This window comes from Stegostoma tigrinum, chromosome 28, assembly GCF_030684315.1.
Source record: "Stegostoma tigrinum isolate sSteTig4 chromosome 28, sSteTig4.hap1, whole genome shotgun sequence".
In the NCBI taxonomy this organism is placed as follows: domain Eukaryota; kingdom Metazoa; phylum Chordata; class Chondrichthyes; order Orectolobiformes; family Stegostomatidae; genus Stegostoma; species Stegostoma tigrinum.
The window spans coordinates 20621414-20648554 of NC_081381.1; the positions used below are offsets into that span (position 1 = coordinate 20621414).

The 27141-nt window shown below is 38.9% G+C and overlaps 1 protein-coding gene across 1 annotated transcript in view; it reads right to left on the bottom strand.

Annotated features, from left to right (window-relative positions):
* The window catches only part of ttc34 (tetratricopeptide repeat domain 34), a 225771-nt gene that overhangs the window by 78011 nt on the left and 120619 nt on the right, over positions 1–27141 (bottom strand). The window contains exon 3 of the mRNA XM_048561892.2: positions 5326–6779. The gene's annotated coding sequence lies outside the window, so the exon portion shown is untranslated. The remainder of the gene's footprint in view (positions 1–5325; positions 6780–27141) is intronic.

The following is a 27141-nucleotide window of genomic DNA, read 5'->3' on the forward strand; positions in this document are numbered from 1 at the left end:
ATTGTACCCGCATCCACCACTTCCTCAGGAAGTTCATTGCACGCGCAAATGACGCTCTGTTTAAAAAAAATTGTCTCATATCTTTTTAAAAGCTCTCACCTCTCAACTTAAAAATGTCCCCCCAACCCCAGTCTTGAAATCCCCCATCCTAGGGGAAAGACAAATAATATCAACTCTATCTGTACCTTGCATTATTTTGTAAACTTTTATCCAGTCACCTCTCAATCTCCTACACTTCAGTGAAAAATGTCCCAGCCTATCCAGCCTTTCTTTATAACGCAAACCTTCCGTATCTGGCAACATCCTGGTAAACCTCTTCTGAACCCTATCCAGCTTGATAATATCCTCCCTATGACTGGGTGACCAGAAGAGGCCTCACCAATGTCCTGTACAACCTCAACATAACTTCCCAACTACTATACTCAAAGGACTGAGCAATGAAGGCAAACATGCCAAATGCCTTTTTAAACACCCTGTCTATATGCGATACAAACTTCAAAGAACTATGTACCTGTACCCCTAAATACCTCTGTTCCTACAACTCTACCCAAGGCTCTAGAATTAATTATATAAACCCTATTCCTGTCTGTTTTACCAAAATGCAATATTTCACATTTATCCAGATGGAACTCCATCAGCCATTTTTCAGCCCATTGACCCATTTTATCAATAGCCTTCTGTAATCTTAGTAAACCTTCATCACTGTCTACAATGCCACCAATTTTAGTGTCATCCACAAACATACTAACCATACTTTCTATATTCTCATCCAAATCATTTTTATAAATGACAAACAAAGAGGACCCAGAGCTGATCCCTGTGGAACATCTCTAGTCACAGGCCTCCAGTCCAAAAGGCAATCCTCCACCATTACTCTCTGTCTCCGACATTCAACCAATTATGTATCTAATTGGCAAGCTTACCCTGAATCCCTAGTGACCTAACTTTACTAATTAGTCTTACATGTAGAACCTTGTCAAACGCTTTACTAAAATCAAAATGAACAATGTCTACCGCTCTGCCATTATCACTCTTTTTGGTAACTTACTCAAAAATTTCAACCAAGATTTTCCTCATACAAAACCATACTGACTACCCCTAATCAATTTTTGCCCCTCTAAATGTCCATAAATCCTATCTTTTATAATCACCTCTGACAATTTACCCACAACTGAAGACAGACTCACAGGTCTATAGTTCCTTGGCTTCTCCTTACAACCTTTCTTAAAAAAAGGTATAACATTAGCCACCCTCTAGTCATCAGGCACTTCACCCATAGATAAAAATGATGCAAATATTTCTGCAAGGGATCTTGTAATTTTCTCCCTTATTTCCCACAATGCTCTGGGATATACTATATCAGATCCCGGAGATTTATCTGCCTAAATAATCTCTAAGACACCAATAACATCCTCTTCTGTGATATGAACTGTTACTAAAACATCAACATTTATTTCTCTGTATTCTCTAGACTCCATTTCTTCCTCCATAGTAAAAACTGACCCAAAATATTCAGTTAGTATCTCTCCCGTCTCCTTTCAACACAAAGACAACCCTCTTGATGTTTAAGAGGCCCCAGCTTCTCTCGAGTTACCTTCTTGCTCTTAATGTGTTCGTTCAATCTCTTTGGATTATCCTTAACCCTAACTGCCAATGTTATTTCATATCCCCTCTTTGCCTTCCTGGTTTCTCTTTTAAGAGTGGTCCTACACTCTTTATATGGATTAAGAGATTCAATTGAACCAAACTGTCTATATCTAAATTAAGATTCTCTTTTATGTTTGACTAGAAACTCAATATCATTATTCACCCATTGTGCCTTAATATTCCCAGACTCACCCTTCACTCCAATGGGAACAAAATGCCTCTGAGCTCTCATCATCACTCTCTTAACTGCTTCCTACTTGTCAGGCATCATTTTACCTGCAAACAGTCTACTCCAATCAACTTTTGAAAGTTCTTGTCTCATACCATTAAAATTTGCCTTACTTCAATTTAAACCTTGTAACTTTCGTGGAAAGCTTATCCTTTTCCATAACCATTTCAAAACTAATAGGATTATGATCACTAGACCCAAAGTGTTCCCCACTTTTACTTCAGTCATCTGTCCTGCCTATTGTTCAAGCGAAGGTCTAGTTTTGCTCCTTCTCTATTAGGAGCATCCACATATCGGTAAAGAAAATTTTCTTGAACACGTTTGACAAATTCTTCACCATCCAAACCTTTAACACTGTGGTATCTTCAATCGATGTATGGAAAATTAAAATCCCCATATTACAACCTTAAAATGGCTACATGTATTTGAGATCTCCGTATATATTTGTTTCTCAATTTCCCTCTTACTATTGAGGGACCTATAAAACAAAGCCATCAAAGTGATATTTCCTTTCTTATTTGTAATTTCTACCCATACACTTGCACTGGACAATTTTGCAGAAATATCTTCCCTAGTTACAGCAATCATTTATTCCTTAATCAAAGATGTCACCAGCCCTCCACATGCCTCTGTTTCTATCCTTCCTACACATCTAAAACCCAGAACATTGAGCTGCCAGTATTGACCATCTCTCTGCCAAGTTTCAGTAATAACTATAACATCTGAAACCCATGTCCTTAAACATGCCCTGAGTTCATCAGCCTTAACCTGTAAGACCCCTTGCATTGATGAAATGCATGCAATTTAGTTCTTCAGAGTTACTGCAGAATTACCTACTTGTCTTTCTTTTGTAAATGACATGCTCTCCTCACATTCAGAATGTTTCCCCATCAATCCTTCTGTTTATACTGCTACTTAGAATATCTCCACTGCCCCTCTCTATCAGTTTAAAGTGTCCCTTATTGGAATGAGCATATCTCCCTGCTATGATATTGGCCTCTTTCCAGGCTACCCATCCTTTGTGATCAGGTCTTTTCTATCCCAAAGGACATTCCAATTGTCCAAAGATCTTAATCCCCAAACAATACACCAGCTCTTCTGTCATTGACTTATCTCCTTTAACCTTTTGTTCCTTCCCTCGTTTGAGTTTGGCATTGGGAGTAAAGCAGACACTATCCTATTTTATAATCTTCTGCCTAACCTCTTAAATTCAGTCTGTATTGCTTTAATTTTTTTCCCTAAAAATTTTATTCATACCAAAGTGTACAATAATTTCTGGCTGCTCGAACAGACCTTTAACAATATGCTTGAAGTGTTTAGAGATGTCCTTAATCCTAGCACCAGGAAAGCAACAAACTATCCTAAAATTACACTCACTATCACAGAATCTCCTGTCTATGCCTTTGACAGGGCAGTCCCCTATAACTAATATAACTTACCTTTCCTGACAGTCACCCATCTAACGGACTGATCCTGTTATGTAATAACTTGTCTAAATCCATCAGCCATCTCACTCTGTATGACCTTAATAACATGAAGCCTAAAAAAAATTTCAATAACAACTTACGTATAAACTGCCCTTCATTACCTGCAGAAAATAATACTAAAATCAAAAAAAAATTAAAAATTAATCGTATAAATCTTAAATAAAAACAACCACTTGTCTGATTAACTGAATAAAATAAATCTCCGCTTCAATAAATTCCTCACTGAAAAAGATATCTTCTCCAGAGCTGGCCACATGTAGGACTCCCTAAAACAAAAGCGCAACTCCTTACTTAAAAAAAAAGTTCAGCTTTTCAAAACAAAACCTTTACACTGTAAAACAAAAAGTCTTCAACACATTTAGACATTTTTAACTTTTGAGTGTAGGATAACAAAGTCTCAGCCATTCACTGTAGACCCTTGAAAGCTTGTTTAAAAAAATCTGTTTTTTAAAAACTCATGACTTTTTTCTTTTATTTGTTTTTCTTGAATGCTAATGAAACAAAATGAATAAAAATCATATATTAGTAAAATATAATGACTGTAAATAAGTGTAAAAGAAAAACTATAATAAATCTTTAATTAAGTCAGCAATCCCAGGAGCAGCTGCACTGGGGCCAATGTTTTTAGTTTCACTTTGAGCTACTTACCAACTCTTTTCCTGACAAAAATTTGAGATTAACGGATTGTGTTCACAATCTTAACCTCACATTTTATTCCAAGGAGAGTTTCCAACCATATATTTGTGCTATCACTAAAATCGTTCACTTCACTTCTTTAATATTATCCAACTTTGTACGTACCTCAGCTCATCTACAACTGAAACCCTTATTCATGCCTTTGTTCCTCTAGAATCTACTATTCCAATGGACTTGTGGCTGGTTTCCCTTATTCTAGCCTTTGTAACCTTTAAGTCAAAACTTTAATACCTGTGTTGTAACTCACAGCAGTTCCTCAATCAGCTCTGTGCTCATTGATCTACATTAGCTCAAACAATATCTCGTTTATAAAATGTTCATCTTTGTTCAAATTTCTACATAGCCTTGTTTTGTAATTACCTCCAGCTTCTCAACCCTCTGGGATGTCTGAACTTCCATAATTTTAGCCTCCTGTGCACCCCTAACATTAATCGCTCTACCACCTGGTGGGTGTGTCTTCGATTGCCTACGCTTCAAGTTGTGGAATAAATCCCATGCCCCCCTCGGCTTCTCCAGGTCACTTTCCCCCTTTTGACACGCCTTAGCACCTACTTCTTTGACAAACTGCTAATTTTCTAGGAATCAAATTTGATTATAATGCTCCATGAAGAGCCTTGGGCCACTTCAGGATGAAATGTAAATAGATGTTTTACAAAGAATCGAAAGATGTTGTAGGCAAAAAGATGAAAGTAGGCTTTGCTAATGCAAAGATGAACCTAGAGGATGTAATGAGGCCAAAAACATCAATAACTGGCTAAAAATGATGAAAAGTGGAATCATCAAAGATGATATATTGTTGCAAAGATTAGATTTGTAAGAGATGCACAACAAAAACTGGGCTGGATTTTCAACTTGCCGCTTTGATATGAACCAACAAGGTGGATTGGCTGGCTATTATGGAAACTGTCCAATTGTCATTTGTAGTAAACATAAACGAAAAGTTGCTGTAATAGCCCCCTGATCTGGAGTATTTGCCTCATGCCAAAGTGGCAAGTAAGTTCATACTCCACTGTTCGGAGAAATGAAAGAAGATTTTCATTGCCCATGGAACAACATCAGGAGGATCAAAATGTGATGATTTAGTGAGTACATTGCAAGAGAATCTATGGTAATGTCCACTAAAAGAGTGCAATATTATTGGTTGAATCAATGGCATTTAATACTCTTATTATACAAGGAGTAGCATTTAAATTATTTATTTAATAAAAACATACAATATTTTTTCAAACACATATACCACAAGCCAGTAAATATAGATGCACTCACCATTTATTCACTGATAAAAGTTATTGTTGAGCTTGATTTATCTGGCAGCCAAGGGTTTGATATGATACAAGTGAACCGTGTTCCCTCAGCCACTGAAACATGCAGGTCACTTCTGAAATTAAAATATCTATCTGACAACTTCATGACTGTTTTTGAACGAGAGGTGATGTCTTTGCCATTATCTGTTAGCCAACTGATGTTTCCCAGGGGAAATCCTCCTCCAGTTTTGCAGATGAGGAACACATTACGGAAGTTGGCTGAATGTTGTCCATACGTGATGATTGGTTCACTATAGGGTGCTGCGACTCGAAGGTCCAAAAGATCTTCATCGATTATCTTCTCATTTCTTTTAACTCTACAGATATATTCTCCCATGTCCTCAATTGTAACATCTTTTATCTTCAAGTCTGGAGATCCATTCAAAAAGTCTTCCCAGTACAGGAAAGCCCGGTCTACAAATCTTGGATCTTGACCAGCTAGATTTTCTTCTTCATTTATGAAAGCATAGACCAAGTGCTCCTTGCTATTTGAATCCTTGTTGACCCAGTAGAAGCCCAAATCAGCTATGGTGATTGGATCGCTCTCTGGAATGGAAACATCACAAATCAGCTCAACGCTACTTCCAGCCAGCCCAACTACATTTTTATATGGTGTAGAAACTGTGACACTTGGCAAAGGCAACACCCAATCCACCAACAAATTCTCTATGTACTTATTCCAAATGCTGCAGATGTACTTTACTCCCTTCTTAGCGCTGACCACAAGAGAACTTTTTATGGCAAATGTTTTGTCGGGTAGTTTTTCCATGATAGTGGTTGCCTTGTTTGTAATGTCATTGCCTTCAGCAATCCATTGAACCAAGGGCTCGGGAAAGCCTTTCTTGGCAACACAGTTTATTGACACTTTGCTTCCGTCCACTAGTCCCTTCGGTTCATAGTCTACAAAAATATCCTTGAATGGTACACAAACAATGAGGGTGATAGTGAGACTTTTGAGACCATTGACATAGCAAAAATATTTTCCACTGTCTTCAAGTAATGTTGGGTTAAGGCGCAAGATGGAAAAACTTGCATTAAGATCGCTTTCACGTGCCCTGGTTTTGACTTTTTCAGACAGATATTGGACTACTTCCTCATTTGGAGTGAGTGAGTGATGGAGTACTCTCTCCAAGGTATGGCCATCTGTGATTCGTTCCCATTCAATATCAAAGGTGCCTGATTCAGATATAATGTTGCTCAGTCTGCAGAAGGCTGTAAATCGGTGACCTTCTCTCACTCCTACAACTGATTCATGTTTAACCAGAATCATATCCTTTAATTTTTCCACTCTTGTATTTTGGAACTGCAGCAATAGGTAGACAATTTGAAGCAGTCTCATGATCCTGTTGATTGTTATTTCTTCAACAATTCTGTCCACCACCTTGATCTTAACTTCGCATATTTTCCACCATTCACCTGAAAATAAACATAATTGTCATAGACAAAATGTCCTTTTATCACATACATTGGGTTTAAATGGAGTAAGATAAGAATACTACCTTATATAGAATAGTAAAAGGTGCAGCAGGGAAAGTCTTTTGGATTCATCAAATTACTTCCATGTACCACCCATCTAATCTCTGGAGAAGTTCTTTATTAATAGTCTATAGTTCCCAAATGTGCTGATCACCTAGGCTTCAGGTGAATATTTACTGCAAAAAATTATACTGCCATTTAGAGCCAATCACAAAGTAATGACAAAAAGCAAAATTGGTAGAAAGTGATCTGGTCAGTACCATGGCTCAAAGCTCTCACTGCTTGAAAGTCTGCTTCCACTTTGAGATCTTTGATTTTTTTTTTGAAGTTTTGCCCCCTTTAAACCATCTCCCTTCTCCATGTAGCTGTTATGAGGCATGTTTCCTTCTCAAATGTCCCCAAAGTTGGATGACAAACATCACAGGAATGCTTGCATTCAGCAATAGCTGAGCATTTTGACTTTAGATGAACGTTTAAATGAACTGTTAACACTGCCATTGAAACACTATCAGAAAGTAATGATAAAAAGTGAAATATGTATTTGTATAACATCTTTGATAACCACAAGACATGCAAGTACACTTTAAGCAAAAAGTATTTTGAAGTGTAGACACAAGTAGTTCAAGTGTCGGAAATGGCTCTCAAAACTACCAACATGATAATGACAACAAGATCATCTATTTTAGTGATGGCAATTTTGGGACAACAATTGACGAGGCCACAAAGAATAATTCCCTGCTCTTCTTCATGTACTATGACATCTCTTATGTCCATCTGAGAGAGGACAAGAGTGGATTAGTTTAAGGTCCCATGCAAAAATGGTACCTCCAAAAGAACTGCACAGGAGTCTCAGATTTTGAGTGTAAGGCTTGAGTAAGGCTTAGGCATGGGATTTTATGGATTTAGACCAATTTTTGAGATCTTTTAAAATGGTGGATGGAACTGATTCTGGGAATCCACCACCACCACCACCAGCCCCACCCCGTGCCACCAAAATATGTTAGTTTGGGTAAGGATTTAGGCTCACTTTGCACTATTGCGCATTTTTAAAATATTTATTCAAGGGATGTGGGCATATCTAGCTGGGGCAGTATTTACTGCTCTTCTCTAGTTTCCCTGGAGAAGGTGGTTGTGGGGTGCCAATATTCCAAGTCAGAACGGTGAGTGGCTTGGAGGGGAACTTCCAGGTAGTGGTGTTCTTATGTGTCTGCTGCCCCTGAGCTTCGAGGTGGAAGTGGTCATGGAATTGGATGGTGCGATCTAAGGAGGCTTATTTCTGCAATGCATCTTGTAGATGATACACGCTGTTGTTATTGACTGTGGGTGGTGGGTTGACTTAATGTTTGTGGATGTAGTGCTAATCAAGTGGGCTGCTTTGTTCTGGATGGTGTCAAGGTTCTTGAGTGTTGTTGGACCTGCACTCATCCAGGCAAGTGGGGAGTGTTCCATTACACTCCTGACTTGTGCCTTGTAGAAGGTGGATAGGTTTTGGGAAGCCAGGAGGTGAATTAGTTGTTGCAGGATTCCTAGCCTCTGACCTGCTTTTGTAGCCAGTGTATTGATATGGCTAATTCAGTTCAGTGTCCTGTCAATGTTAACCACCAGGATGTTGATAGTGAGTCTCCAGGGATGGTAACAACTTTAAATGACAAGGGATGATAGCTAGGTTATCTCTTGTTGGAGATGGTCATTGCCTGGCATTAGTGTGGCTCGAATGTTATTTGCCACTTTTCAGCCTAAGCCTGGACATTGACCACTCCTTGTATTTGTATCACATCTTTGATAACCACAAGACATGCAAGTACGCTTTAAGCAAAAAGTATTTTGAAGTGTAAATAATGCTTCAGTATTTAAGGAGTCACAAGCCTCACTAATGTATCAGCTCTGTTGACATTTATTTTAATAGGCTGAAGATGAGCATTTGCTTTAATTTAATGAGGTTATAGTATGGCATTCTTCTATTGATCTGTTTTTCAATGTCTTGTTTATTTGTAAAAGATTGATATGTGTGAAGGTATTTCCCGAAAATATGAATAAGAGTGTCTGATTGACACTACTGTAATGTCACAAAGATAGTTACATTTTCAAAGCAACTTCTGATCTTTTTCCCATATCTATACTTGGCATTGTTATCATATGATTCATTGATACTATATGTATTACGTAATGTGTGGGTAAATTTAGAATTGATATGAAGATGACATGCGACACGGATGTAGCATTGGGGACATTAAGGAAGTATAGGGAATGGTTAGGCATTAACAGTTTGGGGAGGTGAGGCCTAAAAGCCTTTCATATAACTGAGAGATGACAGGCCTTTCTTTGTAACATCTATCCTCTCCCATCTTGAAAACGATGCTTTCTGGGCCATTTATTTGGAGACCGATAAATGATTGGGAGTTTCTCATTGACATGCTTTTGTTGGTATTTGCATGATGAATGGTTAACATTGGAGAAAAAGAAAATTAACGACTAACTTTGAAATGAACTAACTGATGCCATTCAGGGATATGGCTATCATACTATTCTAATCGTGGACAAATTAAGTGAAGAAGAAAAATCAGCCAGGAATTTCACTTCGAATCACTGTGCATGAATAATATTAGGGAAGGACAGAATCGAGTTCAATTCAGGGCCAACCAACAGCCTTGTATAAAGAGAATGGCCATCTGAATGAGGCATTTGGGCATCGCTAGCACTTGTGTGTAACATTATTCAGAAGAGACAAGAAACTGAAATACAACAAAAGCCACACTATATTAACTTCAAACACACATGGAATCACAGAATGCAGAATGAGGACAAATGGCCCATCATGCCTGTGCTACGAGGATCTAATGAACAAATCACAAATGCTGGGACTAACATTCCAACTTTGCATTGCCAACAGAAGCTTCACAAGAGCATACATTTCAGAAAATCAGTTACATATTGTGTACGAGTTCGAAAGCATTGACTTTAATGCTAGGATACCTCTCCAAATTTCTAATATGATATATCTCCATTCAAGAAGGTCTTTTTTCTTGTCCTTGAGCTATCCCATTTCCAAACAACATAATAAAAAAAATTCTAAAAATTGACTTGCAAGAATGTTGCGTAGCGTGATAGGTAGATATTAATGACTAGAATGTCTGATCATATCATGTCAGTTGACAGACAAATGTTGGTCAGGATTTGAGGATGAACTCTCTAGCTTTTCCTCAAATAGCGCCACAATATCTTTTACATCAGCCAAGAAGGCAAACATTGGTTTAACTGCTCATCAGAAAGACATGTAGCTCCGCTAAGAGTGAAGTGAACAGCAACAGTGATCCCTACAAGTGCGGTCAATCGTGAACATTTAGAATATGAAAAGAGGGCTTCTGTTGTTCTATTAAATTAGGGGAGCCTCTGCAACATGTAAACGCTTGTATGCCCTGTAAAGATGAACTCTGATGTGTCCTGTGTGAAGTCACTCATAAAACGTTCTGGACTAGGATACTTGGGGGGAGGGAGCTGATTGGTTTTGAAGCAGGAATTCATGGAAGCGAACGCTATCATGACCTTCACATAGAGCTCTCTCAGTGACTTATTGCAGGGGCATTACAACATGATTCATCCCTTTTATTTGTGTTTAACACATTCTGCACATTTTCTCAGTATATTAATTCCTTCTTGGGGACAATCCTTCAATCTACTATGCATTGTACAAAATATGTACATGGCAGGCCTTTTTGTTTCTGAATAAGCCCACCAATTATTATTTGGTTGAATAGTTTGACACAACAATATCTAAAAGTGAATACAAGCCAATGTATTCTCCCCTAACATTGTGAATTCTTTGGGTATCTACAATTGCCTTACTTTCATTTACTTCAATTTTATAATAGGTTGCTCATTTTGTATAACAAGACCAGGGTCTCATCTTGGGGTAGATTGGTTTTGGCAATAGGATATTACCATTGACATCTCTCGAACATGTTAATGACCAGCTTGACGTTTCCTTCTGTGTTCTGCTGGTGGTGTTTTAAGAGATAACAGTATCTGACATCAGGACTCCTGGCATTGCCACTCCTAGGTTCTCTAATTATGTCTTTGTTGAGCATTGCTAAAACTGTTCAATCGGATAACCATCTGATACAAAGACCATGTTGAAAGATAATGAAAGACTTGTGACCAGCATACTCCAGCATGATTAATATTCTTTTTGCTGTTCTACTGGTGCTGTGATGTTTTCTTCAGTAGTGTTTCATGTATTAAAAGATCCTTCATCATTTCTCAGATTTGATCACCAACTTAGTTCACACTGAAGATTCTGCTGATGTCTACGCTGCCCGGGTGTTACCCCAAATTAGTCCCAAATTGATGTTACTGCTGTGCTTCCTTAGAACAAATGACAGCAATGTGCCCAATGACAGATTCTTGCATTTATATAGCACTGTTAAATCATAAAGTGTCCCAAGGTCTTTCATTGGAATATTAGCAAACAATATGTAACATTTGGGGACCGCTTTGCAGAACACCTAAGCTCGGTTCACAATAAACAACTGTACCTCCCAGTCGCAAACCATTCTGACTCTCCCTCCCATTCCTTAGATGACATGTACATCCTGGGCCTCCAGTAGTGCCCCAATGATGCCACCCAAAGGTTGCAGGAACAGCAACTCATATTCCGCTTGGGAACCCTGCAGCCCAATGGTATCAATGTGGATTCCACAAGCTTCAAAATCTCTCCTCCCTCTACTGCATCCCAAAACCAGCCCAGCTCATCTACACCTCCCAAACCTGTTCTTCCTCTCACCCATCCCCTCTTCCCACCTCAAGCCGCACCTCCATTTCCTACCCACTAAACTCATCCTGTCCCCTTGACCTGTCCGTCCAGCCCGGATGACCTAGCTCCTCCCTACCTCCCCACCTACACTCACCTCTACTGGCTCCATCCTTGCTTCTGTAACTTATCTGTCTCCTCTCCACCTATCTTCTCCTTTATCCGTCTTCGATCTGCCTCCCCTTCTCTCCCTTTTATTTCAGAATCCTCTTTCCCTCTCCCATTTCTGATAAATGGTCTAGGCCTGAAACATCAGCTTTTGTGCTCCTAAGATGCTGCTTGGCCTGCTGTGTTCATCCAGCTCTACACCTCGTTATCTCGGATTCCCCAGCATCGGCAGTTCCTATTATCTCTAATACGTAACATTGAACCGCTTAAGATAAATTAGGACAGTGACCTAAAGCTGGGTAAGAGTTAGTTTTTAAGGAGTGTCCGACAGGATAAGAGTGATCAAAAGATTTATGAAAGGAATTCTAGTGATGCGGCTTTGACAGTCAAAGCCCCATCCATCTTCAGGATTCCCTCATTCCCCAAGTCTCATCATAAAATATCAAATATATCACAAATTCCTCACCTCGGTGCCTAATATTTCAATTACAGAAGTTGCACAAATCTGAAGGTACATGAAGGCTACTTTTCTAGCCTTCACATATACGTTGCATACACCGATCCACCTTATACTCCCTCCTCATGCTTTGTGAAACTATTCCATTACCATATCCACTAAACACTATCGCACTCCTCCCTGTCAGGTGACTACATTTGAGTTTGCTCATAGGGGCAATGAAACAAAGAGGAACATCAATACAGGAGATTTGAAGGAACTTACGGGTTGGCTTCAGTCAAAATTGTCCTTCATTTTCCTGTTCATTATCTTCCTCCTTAGCTTCCTGATTCTCATCATAGTACACAAGGAGATATTTGTGTCAATATTTCACATCTTTTTCTTCTGGACCATCATCATCGTCCAGTGTTAAGTTGTTTCTTATTTATCTGTTGCCCTCATCCAATCATTGTCAGCCTGTTGCAGCAATCTTTAGTCAGGACATTGCTCGCGGGGCTCATTATTTCAATTGTGCTCCTGTCGTGTTACAGTCTGGATTGCCAGTACAAAATGGTAAAATTTGTTTGATAGAATTCCCTTGTCAAAATTAAATTGTGTAGGTTTTTTGAGTGGTTAAACAGTATACCACCTAAATAAAAACCTTCTCTAATCTCACATTTATGACATGTGGTCTAAAGATGTGTTGTAACATCAAGCAGTTTTGCATGATGTCATTGTAATCAATAGGACCAATCGCTTTTCTTTAACACCAAACTGGAAAAAAAAGCCAAATTTTTATTTCAGCACTTTTTGAATAAAGGCAACTGACCTTTTAAATCATCTCATTACATGTTGATCTCACCTGGTGAAATGAATTCATATAGAATCATAGAATGGTTGCAGCGTAGGAGGTTATTTGGCCCATCATGTCCTTACTGGCTCTTCGAGAGACCAGCTGGCTTACTCCCTGTCCTCACCCTCTCCCAAAATCTAATGACGATCACTTTGACCTGGTGCAATTGAAGGTGATTGCAATGGCTCGCAACATAAAATCTCAGTTGATATATGTTCATGATGTCGCTGTTTAAGATTGTTTCATCATTGGAACTAAATCCTTGTGCATGATGACATAATAGGCTTCTTTATGTGGTATCACAGAATTAGAGAAATCCAAAGTCAGCCAGGGCCAGGAAGCCCTACTCTTTATTATTATTTATACAAAGTGGGGAACTCACTTATGGGCTTTGTTCAGAAGTGGGTTTTGTTTCTGTGGGTTTTGATCAGAAGTAATTATTTATCATTAAGTGGATTCTCAGAAACCCTTCCAATTGCTCAGTCAGTAAATATAGGGAATAACCAAAAGTTTGGAATTCAAAACCCAATCAATGCTGTGTTAGTTGATTTCACTTGGGCAGTTTGGGAATGTGCGTTTTTGCACAACTGCTCCCTTTAAGAAAGGAAGATCAACTAAGGTCACCTTGCAAGAGTTGTAATGACATGGACCTCAGGTGAGGATAGAACTGGGCTCAGCAACGTTGTACCAATCCATGGTCTCCTATTCCTTTAATGTTAATTATGACCACATCTTTTTATTTTTCTACTTACGCTTAACTTTTTAAATTTTGTTTCTTTTACTGCTTTATACCTAAGATTTTTGTACCTTTGTACCTAAGATGGAGACATGCATTGCAATATTGTACAATTTTAACTATACTTCTGTACTTGAGTAAATGTGACAATAAAATCTAAATCTAAATCTAAAACCACTCATGTACTAGCCATCTGATATTTACTTTGTGAGCTCTAAACTCTATGATATGGAGTTATACAGTTATTATCAAATAGGTTGAAAAACACATTTTAAGAGGTTGATGGCTTAATCAGTATTTGCTAAAACTTGGAGAATCAGAAAAAGGTGTGGGTCAATTTCAGCATAAGAAAGGCATTCACTTCCATTTTGAAATTTACTGTAATTTCAATATTTCTTTCACTTCAATTCAGGATTTTTAAAATCTATTTTGTTCAAATTTATACGCAAAGTAATGCCAGGAAATGAATGTTTAATAACGTCTGCTGTGGATTAGAAGTTTAGCCATGTTTCTCATCCTTAGTTAATCAGCAAATAAACGGTTTATTTATATTCTAAATATTACAAAGACTCAAGAAAACCAAAAGGTACTTAAAAAAGCACTAAATTACAAGTTACAATTATTTACACAGTTCACCAATGTCATTTTTATAGCACTCATCACAAAACTCGCAACTTGCAGATAGTTTTCTTCTGCCTTTGTGTGCTGGAGTGTTTAATTGCCATTCCAAATGTAGCTATAATGTCTTTAATCTCAATCAATCTGTGCCCCTCGGATGTTATCTGAAGTCCAATTATTGTGCCACTGAGGCTATCATCATTGGATAAAGTAAATTGGACATCAAAATGTTTGATGTAACTTCATCATCTTAGCCACAAGCCATAAAAATTAAACTAAAAGAAGATTTTTTCCCAAAATGTCATTTGGATAATTATCTGATTGCCCATTAAAACAAATGCCACCATTCATAATTGTGATGTTTTGGTATTCAGGCAATAATTAAATCAGTTTGCAGACGTTTGGGAGTGGAGAACCCCTGTGCCTTTGCTCCCCTGAGGTAATTTGCATGTTAATTATCATGGTGGCTGATGGCTTAGATCGAGAGAAACAAGTTATAAACAGCTTTAATTAGCAGCTTAATCATTTTTACAAGAAATTGCAAAGCACCATGATACATTAGTATGCATAAAATTAAGCCAGATCAGCATGGATGCTCATGTTAAATCTTCAACACAGCGCTGAGGTGACAAGATGGCTGACTATAAGACTTCAATTCACAAAGCTTTTGCTGAAAAATCATTAAAGTAATAATTCCAGAATCCTGTGACTTAGCAGATAATTAGAATATTTATGCATTAGCTACAGGCAATGTGCCCATATATCACAGTTGTGCAGAGGAAACATTTAGACATCACTAAGTCCAAGGGTTAAATGAAACAAGTTCCTCAAAGAAAATATGAAATACAGAAATCTTGATACATTTACTCCCTTTCTTCAAAGTCTCTGAATTCAAATGATTAAATTTTTACCATTAAATTCTTAATTTAACCTGTTACAAAATTGCTTAATTTAAGTAAGATTTAGTATGGAATATGGTTCTGATTTATCACAATCAGACACTGAAGTAGATTCTGAACTGAGCAATTTGTGTCCTGACTAAACAGACCAAAATTTGCTTTGTTATAAAATATTAAACGTTGATCTTGAGCAAAGTTCTATATAATCACAACCTATTTGCATGTTCAGGTGATAATAAAAGATCCCTCTATTTGAGGTTCTCCTGCTGACTGGAATATTATTTCACCCTTAAGTAATGGCAGGAAAATTAAACAGATTTACTCATCATTCATCTTGCTTGCTGTGTGACTGCTGTGTTTGCTGGCTTAATAACAGTGACTAAATTTCAAAAGCAATTAATTCATTGATTGCTAAGTAATTGATATGTAAAAACATAGCCACCATCTGAAACTGTTACAGGCTGGAGATTGATCTGGTTCACCTTGCTATTGTTTTGGCATTTGTGACTTTCTGTTCAAGGTATTTCCATTGACAAATTTCCTATGTTGTTTTAATTTCTTCCCAAATGCTGATATCCAAATTGTAAGGGGGAGAAATTTGTCTGAACCTGTGGCACAAAACCTGGGCTTGATATTCAGCTCTACTGCAATCAATAGAATTTAATATCAGTAATCGGTATTTAATATCAGGTGAATTTCTATCCATAAATCCTTTATTTCATCTGTATCTTCAAATGTGGGGATGATACTCCATACCATAAAACTAAGTTCAGATGTTACTCCACTCTTTGCTTCCTGTCCGGATTTGGTGCATGAAAAGGTGGCAATCCAACCTAAGATTGTAAACATTCTGCTTGACAAAAACGTTTTACCATTGCATTTTCTGGGTTGTATTGAAATTCTAGCCATATAATCTTTGATCCAACTTAAAGCATATGGCAATACACAATAAGTATTAGTAATAGACTGAAGCCTTTAAATATAAATAAGCTAATTTTGGTGGGAAACCCTTGTCTTCTGAATAATTTGGTGTGCTGTCTGTTGTATTAAAGTCTGGTTGTGCAACAAACAAATCAAATCTATTACAATCAACAAGTAAACCTGCTTGTGATTAAAAACCAAATATTAACTTTTACAAGTCATTTTTATATGTGTACAAAAAGGTTTCAACCTATGTGGAAATGTCTGTACGAGGCTTTTACAAATATCTCTGTTCTTAATTTTCTTTTCAGTCTTTCTGAGGAATTGACTTACATTTGGTTAAGCCTCCACACACTTAGTGATGTTGACCAGAAGTACATTGGTTTTCCTTTTCTATTCCATTGTTTGTGACTTGGACTTGATTTTTACTTAACATGTTTCAACTTCTCCCCAAGTGCTGATATCTAAATTGTAATGTGGAGAAATTTGTCTTAACCCGTAACACAAAACCTGGGCCTGATATCCAGTTCTACTGCAATCAATAGAATTGTAGTATCAATAATCCGTTTTAAATATCAGATGAATGTGTACCCCTAATCCTTTATTTCAAATACGTCTTCACAGTCTGTTGGGGAAGACAGTTATAATGGACTCTAACATTTTCTCAACAATAGATGTCAGATTAATTGGCCTATAGTTTTATGTTGTCTGCCTCCACGCCTTTTTAAACAGGAAGGGGCGGGACCACATTAGCGATTTTCCAATCCATTGGAACCCTCTTGGAATCTGGAATATTTCAACTAATGCCTCCACTATCTCTGCAGCCACTTTCTTTAAAACTCTTAGAAGCAGGTCATCAGGTTCAGGCAACTTGTTTGCCTGCAGTCCTATTTGTCTATCAAATATTTTGTTCCATGTGATAATGACTCTCGTAAGACCTTTTCATCTATTAGCACAGTGTTTATATGTTTTCTTTGGGATTCTTATGGGTGCCCTCCACTGTGATTAGGGATGCAAAATGTTGGTTTAAGCTACCTGCCATTTCTCTGTTCCCCGTTATTAATTTCCCCCTGTTGTATCTTCCAATGGCCCACACTTACTTTAGCTACTCGCTTTCTTTAAATGTATCCATAAAAGCTTTTGCTGTTTGTTTATATATTTCTTACAAATTTACTTCCATAATCAACATTTTTCCTCATTTTTTAACTTTACAATCATCAGCTGACAGTTCCTAAAATTATTCAAATCCTTTGGCCTATTATTAGTTCTTGTGCTTAGTGTGCCTTAATCTTTAATTTCATGTTCTCCTTAACCACTTTTGTTAAACACGGGTGGTTCATCCTTGGCACCAAGTCCTTCTTTTTGACTAGCATCAATTTGTATGGAGTGTTTTGAAATATTTGTATAAATGCTATTGCTCATCTATTGATCTTCTCCTTGGTTTATTTTCTCAGTCCACTTTCAATAGTGTTTACATCATGCTTCAGTAATTGTTCTAATTTAAGTTGAGGATGCTGCTTCTCTCCCTTAAACTGAATTTTAATTTTTATATGCAATTCTACCCCCGGAGAAATTTTAACTGTAAGATCTCTCATTAATCTCATCCTTACAGATTACTAACTCTAAGATAGTCCGTTCCTGGGTATTTTCTGCAATGTACTGCTATAGGAAATATACACTTGCACGTTTTTACATTTTCAACTTATGCCCGGAAGGCCTTAACTCAAGTTTCTCAATTAAAATAAAAATCCCATGCAATCCCTTACTGTATTTGAGATGGTAGATCTTAGATCTACTGAGTTTAACCATTTCTAATTGAATCCATTTAGGACAGCTGGAGAGAATACATTGTGTCTGTTTTTTAAAGTGGGTAGTTTAGCAGTAGGAGGGCCTGCACTTAATATTTACTGGTGTTGATCCCACTGCTAGATTTGTAAAGGTGATTTTTATACAGCCCAGGTAGTCGCCGAAAAGAAGTGTGAGACCTCTTGAAGATAGTTGGTAGGTGGTAGAAGGTAGTCTTAGCAGTTGAAGGATCTCTTGGAGAAGCTTGCTATTGATGAGCAGAAAAGACAACAGGTTTGAACTTGCCAGTCCCTGTGACCACCAACCAAGCATGAATTTAATTATGGTCAACATATTAATTCATTTGAAGGCACAACCAATTCTAACACCATTTATGAGACTTACTTGTAGTTTGTTGTTGATCCAACTGTGATGCTTCACCAATGAGTTGCCTGGAGGTGCACAGAGAGTATCCATATCTTGCCAGTCTAATTTATATAAGGGCACGCAATTTTGGTCAGGCTTGCTTGATGCAGTGATATTCTGTGTCCTCAGTTTTGATCTGCAGGCAGGAACTGTTTCACTTCCACTCCAATGGCATTCAGTTAGCAGTGCCTACTTCTGGCTGGTTTTCTACATTACCAGCGCATTCCTCTAGGAGCCAGTAAATAGTTTTAAGTGGTCCAGAATAGCCTGCCTTTACTACAATGCAATCTTTTTTTGATAACATCACACCAGCGTAGATTCTGCAGCAAGTTACTTATTTCAAATGCTGCTACAACTAAAATTAGTCTTTCCTCTTCGTACCAAAAAAGCCGTCTGTGTATCAGTAAGTATTTAATCGTAATGAGTAACAGAAGGGACAGGATGCCTCCAGTTCTGAGTAAAATGGATAGGCTGTCTTTCAGGTTTGAGCAAGGCAATCTTGGCAGCAATCAAAGGGATATTATTCAGCCTAATTAAGGGAGCCAGTCTTTTTTATACAGTAAAAGGTAGATGTAAATACAATGGCTTTATTTGTTCGGAACTCACTACTTTATAACATATCAGGCCACAAGCAGATCATGCAAAGTAAGCTCTGTTCCCTGCCAGCTCAATGCAATTGACCATAATGAAGGTTTTAAATAATTGGTTGCTCAAAGCTTCAATATCACTAAGCTTTAAAAGGAGTAAATTCTGGAGCAAATTCCCAGACTGCCCAAGAGCAAATTCCAAACTAAATCACAATCATACAATAGATCTGATATCTCGGATGAGAGGTTAGGGGCCAGACACTTGGCAAAGACAGTTGTTGCCCCCTCCCTCCCACATTATCACAAAATGTCATCAGAAAAGTTATAATTACAGCTCACTGGGATTGAATTTAAAATAAGATAATGAATGCTTATGTGCTTTGATTTCCATGTTCAGTTGAAAAGTAAGTAGTTGTGGTGGAAAGTAGTGGAAATTAATGACAGTTGTTTAATATTTATGTTCCAATAAACACATTCAAAAATAACCCAACTTATTTTACTGCGTTGTGGAGATGAAGATTATATATGATATATATTTAATATAGGGGATTAGTAAGGCATAGAACAGAGAGGCAGTTCTGAAAGATTTAGACCCAATGCATTAATTCTGTTTCTCTCTCCACAGATGCTGTCAGACCTGCTGAGTATTTCCACTACTTTCTGTTTCGACTTCAGCATTTTCAGGATTTTACTTTTACATTAGAACAGAATGAATTTAGGTTAGGAATTTATTCAACAAAAAAAATCTACATATGGTTTAGTGTATCGGGGCGGAGATGAATAACATTGAAAATAGATCAGGTGTTGGTCGTTCAATCTATAGGCAAATCAGTGAAATAAATTTCTCTGGAAACATAATTGGAAAATTATTCTTTCATTTCTGGCAGTCCAAATAGGTGAGGCTAAAAGCTTTGACTCTGTTTTTTTGTTTATAAAATGACATGGGGCAGTAATAAGATGTAACATGAGGCTCCCCTAAATTTGGTACAGGTTTATACAGAATTTTCATTTTCACTTTGAGATTGCAACCATTGTGGGGAACAGAGATGTTACAATTGCTGCAACAAGGGGCTCACTTCTGAAGATAAGAGACATATATTGCTAGATGCTCTCCTCTAGGCCTAATAAGGGCTATTTTGCATGTCGAGGCTGTGATGCTAAATCTGGGTGTTTAGAGTGCAAATATTTTTCTTTTAACAGGAAAGACTTGGTCCATGGTGAATACAAATAGGAAACAAAAGGGCAATGACACCATTCACATATCAGGATTTATGTATCACTGACTTGGCCACCATTTATTGCCTGTTCCTAATTATTCTGGAGTGTGTGGTAGTGAACTGGCCTCTCTAACTGCTGCAAATCAGTTGTATTGGTGTAAGCACATCACTTGCTCCTAGGAAAGGAATTCCAGGATTTTACCCTAGTGACAGTGATGGAAAAGCAACATATTTTGAAGTCAGAGTGGGCTTGAGTCTTGGAGGGAAACTTGAAGGTGGTAGTGTTTGCATGCATTTGCTGTCCTTGGTGGTAGATATCGAGGGCTTGGAAGGTTTTGTTAAAGGAGTGCAACTTGTGTGTGGTACATACTTTTGTTGATGATGGTTGGACTGAACAGTTAGGATCATGGAACAACTGGTCTGTTTTTTTCCTGGGTGCTGTCAAGCTTCAGTATTGTCGGAACTGCGCTCATCCAGGCAAGTAGATAGAGAACAGGCTTTATGGAGTCAGTAGGTGAGTTATGGTAAAATTCCCAGCATTTGAAGTGTTTCAAGCAGCCGCAGCATTTATTTGGGTAGCCCAGTTTAGTTTCTGATCAATGGTAAGTCCTCTGGATGTTGGTAGTAGCGAATTCATAGATGATAATGTCGATGAATGCGAAAGGGGGGTGGGTAGATTCATTCCTGTTAGTCATAGTTATTGTGTGTCACTTCTGTGATATGAATGTTACTTGCCAATTGCCAGACCAATCCTGAATGTTGTCCAGGTCTTGCTGCTTATTCAGTCTTAGAGGAATAGAAAATGGTACTGAACACTGCAATCATCAGCAGACATCTCACTTTTAGCCTTATGACAGAGAGAAGGTCGTTGATGGAACAGTTGAAGACAGTTGCGTCCAGCATGCCATCCTGAGGAATTCTTGCAGTGATGTCATCTGACAGGGGAGTTTGACTTATATCAACCCAATTATCTTCCCTTGTGCAAGGCAAGACTCTAAACAATTGGAATTTTCCCCAATTCCCATTGTCTGTACTGTTGTCAGGGTTTCTTGATGCCACATTCTGCCAAATGCTGCCTAGATATCAAGAACAGCCACTCTCACCTCACCCCCTGTGTTCAGTTCTTTGGTCATGTTTTGGAACAAGTCTGCAATGAGCTCCAGGAGCTGAATGACTCTGACAGAACCCAAATTGACCTTCAATGAGTGCTTATCGCTGAGTAAGTGCCACTTGATAGCATTATATTGCCAGCAATCCCTCCCATCACTTTGCTGTTGATGGAGAGTAGATGGGTGACGCTGCTGAGAGATAGCAAAAACTACAGATTTTAGACTCAGAGATAACACAGCATGGAGCTGGAGAGGCACAGCAGGCCAGGCCCGACTTGAAATGTCAACTTTCCTGCTCCTCTGATGCTGCCTGGTCAGCTGTGCTTGTCTGGCTCCAAACTGTGTTATCTATGGGTGATGCTAGAGGCTTAATTACACTTGTCCTGTTTTTTGTGGACAGTACTTGGCTGGGTAATTTTCAACATTGCTCACAGATGCCAATATTGTAGCTATTCTGGAATAGTTTAGGGCATGGCTAGTTCAGAAACATTTCTGGATGAACACAAATGCAAATGTTTCAGCTTTGTCTTTTTACTGATGTGCTGTGTTTTGCCATTGTTCAGGAGGGGTGTGCATTTGTGAAAATAAAAGCTCATGGCATACGGATAAACATACTGTCAAGGGTAAAAGATTGTCTGCTAACAGAAAGTAGAATAGGCATAAATAGTTCTTTTTCATATTGGCATGATCAATGCTGGGACCTCAACTGTTTATAACATATAAATGACTTGAATGAAAGGACGGAAGGTATGATTGCCAAATTGGCTCTTAACACAGGCAGCCAGGGCAGTAAGTTGTGAGGATGATGTAAGGAATACAAAAGCGTAAAGATAGGTTAAAGGTTAGGGAAAGATCTGGCGAATGGAGTATAATTTGAGAAAATGTGGAATTACCCATTAAAATGGAAGAATATTATCTAAATGCTGAGAGATTGCAGAGCTCTGAGATGGGACATGGGTGTCCTTATGTATAATTCACAAAGGATTAGTGTGCAGTTACAGTGAGTAATTAGGAAAACAAATTAAATATTATAATTTATCGCAAAGGGAATGCAAAAATAGGATGCTAACATTTCAAGTTTAGAGCATACTCTGAATTTGATGTTTGTCAGGTCAATCATGATTTTATTGAATGGCAGAGAAGGTTGGAGGAGCTGTATGGCCCCTTACTGTTCCCTGGTCATATGTTCGTATGACTACATACTGCTGTGCTGCATCACTGATGGGTCCTTTCTGTTGGTGGGATAGGCTATACCCAGGGATGGTGACAGCGATGTCTGGTTGTGTGTCACTCACAAGGTATGATTCAGCCATTGCTTGAGGAAGTTCTTCAAATCTTGCATCTGCATGTTACAAAGGAGAGCTTTGCAAAGTTGACAGGGCTGGATTTACCAGTGCCATTTCCAGTGTATGAATGCTGCAGGGTAGGTTGTCTGGTTTCATGCCTTTTTGACTTTGTAGTAGCTTGATACAACTGAGTGGCTTGCTAGATAATTTCAGAGAGCATTTTAAGTGTCAGCTACATTTCTGTGAACCTGGAATCACATGTAAGCGAGATCAGGTAAGGAACCAGAGGGTGTTTTTTCAAAGAGGACCTTTTCATGGTCATCATTACTGAGACTAGCCTTTAATTTATTAACTGAATTCAAATTGTAACATTGTATTCCTTGCTTTTTACTAATACCCTCATGCACTTTGTATGGTATCCTGTGGTTGCACTGCATGCAAAACAAAATTTTTCACTGTGCCTAGGCACCATGTGACAATAACAAATCGAATTTTACCAGTGTTGGGATTCAAACTCGCCCGGACATTGGGATCACTAGTGCAGGGGTATTGCCACACTTCTCTGACCAACTTTCATTCCTATTGGTTAGGGGGAATCATGGATGACATTCTTGGGGTCCCGCATTTTCCCTGCTCCCCTCAGAAAGGTGAAACCTTGCAAGTATCTTTCACTTAGCCTGTTGATTGGCAATTAAATTCTGACAACATCACATTGGCTGCACTCTCTCTGCTTGAAGTATAGTTCTATTTGCTCCAATGCAACAGAGAATTGGGCAGGAGTGAAAGTGTATTAGCATTTAGTCCCTTGCTTAATTTGAAAATTACTTTAGGATTTTTACGGTGGTGGAACATGAGAAGTTCTGATGAAAGCCATCTCATGTTCAAGATAGCAGAATACGTCAGTTTCAGAGAAAGCCCACAAGCAAAGATCCACCAGCTTTCTCACCAATTCCAGGTGCCTTTGACTGGTGAAAAAACTTTTTACTAGAAGGCATTTGACTGAACAAAACACTTTGTTGCAGCGATATTGAAGTGAGACTGTGGACTCACATTTTAAATCATTCACAATCCTCACACTTTCCTTTAGAGGGCACTGGTGCACTGAAATTGCTTCCAACAAGAAGAAATACTTCAGCGTGGAACTTGGTTTGGATCATCCACCACGTAAAAAATAACAAACAGTTATTGAGAGCCTGTAATAAAGTTATTAAGACATTCCGCACACATGAAGGAAAATAATGTCAGATTTCAGAAAAGACAAAATAGTTCAAGAGATGGAAATCCGAAACATAGTCAGAAAATGCTGGAAAAACTCAGCTGGCCAGGCAGCTTCTACAGCAACCGAAACAAGCACAGCATTCGTGATTTTCTGATGAAGGATCTAGGCCCGAATCGTCAGCTTTTGTGCTCCTAAGATGCTGCTTGGCCTGCTGTGTTCATCCAGCCCCTCACTTTGTTATCTAGAGTTCATGATGACTGCGCAGCCCAGAATCTGGGTCACTATCTAAGGATAAGGGTTAGTGGGGGAGGGGTGGGTGCACAATTTAGGTCAGAGATTAGGTGAAATTTCTTCACCAAGAGTGTGGACGTTTCTGTTACAGGAAACTGTTGAGGCTAAAGCATTGAAGGCTTTCAAGAAACTTCATGGAATCCCAACAGTGTGGAAAGGGGCCATTCAGTCCATCGAATCCACACTGACCCTGAACGAGCATCCCACCCAGACTGAGGCACTCACTCTATCCTTGCAACCCTGTATTAAGCATGGCTAATCTACCTAGCATACACATCCCTGAACAGTATGGGCAATTTAGTACGGTCAATCCACCCAAACCTGTATATCCCTGGACACCATGGGCAATTTAACATGGCCAGTTCACCCTCAGCTGCACATCTTTGGACAGCGGGAAGAAACCGGAGCAAAATGGCAGATATCCATGCAGACACGTGGAGAACATGCAAACTCCACACAGACAGTTGCCCAAGCCTGGAATTGAACTGCATCCCTGGTGCTGTGAGGCAGCAGTGCTAACCACTGAGCCACCGGGCCACACATATAGGTATAGTTCTTAGGATTGAAGAGATCAAAGCATACGAGTGAAAGCAGGAGCAGGGTACTGAGTTGGATAATCAGCCCTGATCATCTGGAAGAGTGGTGTAGGCTCAAGGGACCTGCTTCTCTATTCTCGGATTGGGCTGCATTTTCTTGGCCCCTTGGTGTCAGGCTGGCAGGAAGGCATGGGAGAGTTGGGGGTGGTGACGTTTGCAGGTGGGTACAAAGTACTGGCCAGTGATGGGGAACATGGGTGCGGCAACCACTCCATTGAACAACTGAAGGGTCAAAAGAGGGGCCATTGACACTTTGCCCACATTAGCGCAGGTAAACCCTGCCTACCTCAAGGCAGAGTCTTGAAGATGGTGGGAGACGGGGTGGGGGAAGGTGTCCCTCCTTGATGAGTGCACTGCAGCTCATGCAGAGATCCCTGACTGCAATGATCAGACTTGTGCTGCATCCTGAGTAACCCATCTTCCAGTCCTTTGAAAGATCTACCTGTGTGATGTTGGCTACATCCCAACCCCCAAGCTAAATCTCATCAGTCATCTTCCAGGTGGCAAAATGAGATTGCCAGTTTGAGCTCTTGCCCTCATTCCCGGAGCGGGCTTTTATAGTCCTTGGAAATAGTAGATCCATGACCATCTATCAGCAGGGGAAGCTGCTACAGACTCAGTGGTAGATTTTGGAATCCCACTGTAGGAAGGATTTGAATGCAATGGGATAAAGTGTGTTGTAGATTTGCTCACAGACTGTGAGAAATGAGGAATGCTCCTGTTATGGAGAGTTGCTTGAGGCAAGTCAGGGCATTTCATCCAGAGGAGATCTTGTAAATTATAAATGATTCTCATAACTTAAATATTTAGATTTGTTTTCCCTGGTCAGCTAGGAGTATCTGAGAGGGCAGACATTTCAAATATCCACAAGAAAAATAAAAGGGCAAGTCGGAAAGACATCTTTTTACGTGGGGCAATTCGATTGTAGAATTCCTGGCCCTAAACATTTTGGAAGCAGAGTCCATAAATTGTTATGTGAGAGTGGCAGGTATCAGATAATTGTAAAAGGGAATATTGCAGGGTGGAAATCAAGCAGAAAAACATGGTTAAAATGAGTGCCACATTGCCAGAAAGCAAACACCTGCACAGACACAATGTACTCATATGACTTTCTCTGTGCTGTATATGCTATAATACTGTAAACAACTGGCACAGTAGCATTGTGATCAAATTAATGGACTGATAATGCAGTTTTACCACACAGCTGATGCTTCTAGTGCCAGTGGTATCATCTGTGAAGGGTGCTTATGTGCAATGGTAATGTCCTTATGCCTGGACTAGGAGGCCTGGTTCAAGTCCCACCTGTTCCAGAGGTATGTAATAACATCTCTGAGCAGATTGGCTACAAAATATCTCCATGACGATGCTGGTGTCTGCCAGCTTATCCTTATAACTTTTTTTTTGTCGATGCCCTTGGATGTCACAGAAGATATTATAGCCATCTTGCCACTTGTCGCTTATTGGTCAACTTTGCTGTGATGATGGTCTATCTTAAAATGAAAGCATTATGGGAGCTACCTGAGACGTGTCATGGTTTACACAATCTCACAGCAATTGCTGAACATTCAGATGACAGAAAATACACAACTTGTGGTGAAACAGATTGTACATTGTGACACAATCAACAAACTCTGAACCAAAAGGAGGTTAGAAAATTCTTTGATGCTGCTTCCCGCAGGGGATTTATATTCTTGGCTTGAGTGAAATAAATTTCATCTCTTGTTTTATGCATCCATTTTTCACTGCTGGGGCATCTTGAACTGGGACCACTCATTTAAGTGGAGGTGCAACGAAATTTCCTTGCCCAGAGGGTAATAAGATGTCTGGAATACTCTAGCCCAGAGAGTTGTGGAAAATAGATCATTGAACGTAGTTAAAGAGGAGGTAGATAGCTTTTTGAAATACCAGGGAGTTGATGGCTACACTAGGCTGGCTTGAAAGAGGAGTTGAAGCCTGGGCAGATTGGCTATGATTTTATAGATTAGTGGGGAGCAGACTTAAGATGCTGAATGGCCTATTCCTGCTCCTATTTCATATAATTTTATATTCTATGCATTTCAGATTGACTGCTTTGGCTGAAATTATTGTTAATGTCTTGCAGTAATCCAGATGCATATGGTGTTCAGGGCTTGGTGTGGATGAGTTAGGTTGCAGGTCACTTTGCAGGTTATAGCGCAATTCAATCAAGGGAGGTCAGAATGCCAAATTAACCCAATATCAAGTAAGTCTTTTTGAAAACAAACCAGATATTTATAAACTTAATATCTGTCAGAAAGATCAGAGTTTCAGAAAAATAAATCTCTCAGAAAGAATCATAATATCAGAAAGTGTATTTTAGTCTTAAACTTTAACATAATAAGCATAGGTGCAGGCCCTAAAGGCCTAAATTAGTTGTCAAGTAATGTGTC